This window comes from Kryptolebias marmoratus, linkage group LG20 (genome assembly GCF_001649575.2).
Source record: "Kryptolebias marmoratus isolate JLee-2015 linkage group LG20, ASM164957v2, whole genome shotgun sequence".
Lineage (NCBI taxonomy): Eukaryota > Metazoa > Chordata > Actinopteri > Cyprinodontiformes > Rivulidae > Kryptolebias > Kryptolebias marmoratus.
This window is the reverse complement of record NC_051449.1, coordinates 17,299,442-17,299,662: the sequence shown is the minus strand read 5'-3', so window position 1 is coordinate 17,299,662 and position 221 is coordinate 17,299,442.

The following is a 221-nucleotide window of genomic DNA, read 5'->3' as shown; positions in this document are numbered from 1 at the left end:
AATTAAACGAAATAAACATTTGAAATATATGAGTTTGTATGTAATGTATGAATATAATATACAAGTTTCACTTTTTAAATGGAATTACTGAAATCAATCTACTTTTTCATGATATTCTAATTTTATGACCAGCACCTGTATATGTCATGAATACTAATTTAATTGAGTCATACTCTCTGACTTCCACCTCTTCTTAACGTCAATAAGAGTTCTTGTACTGA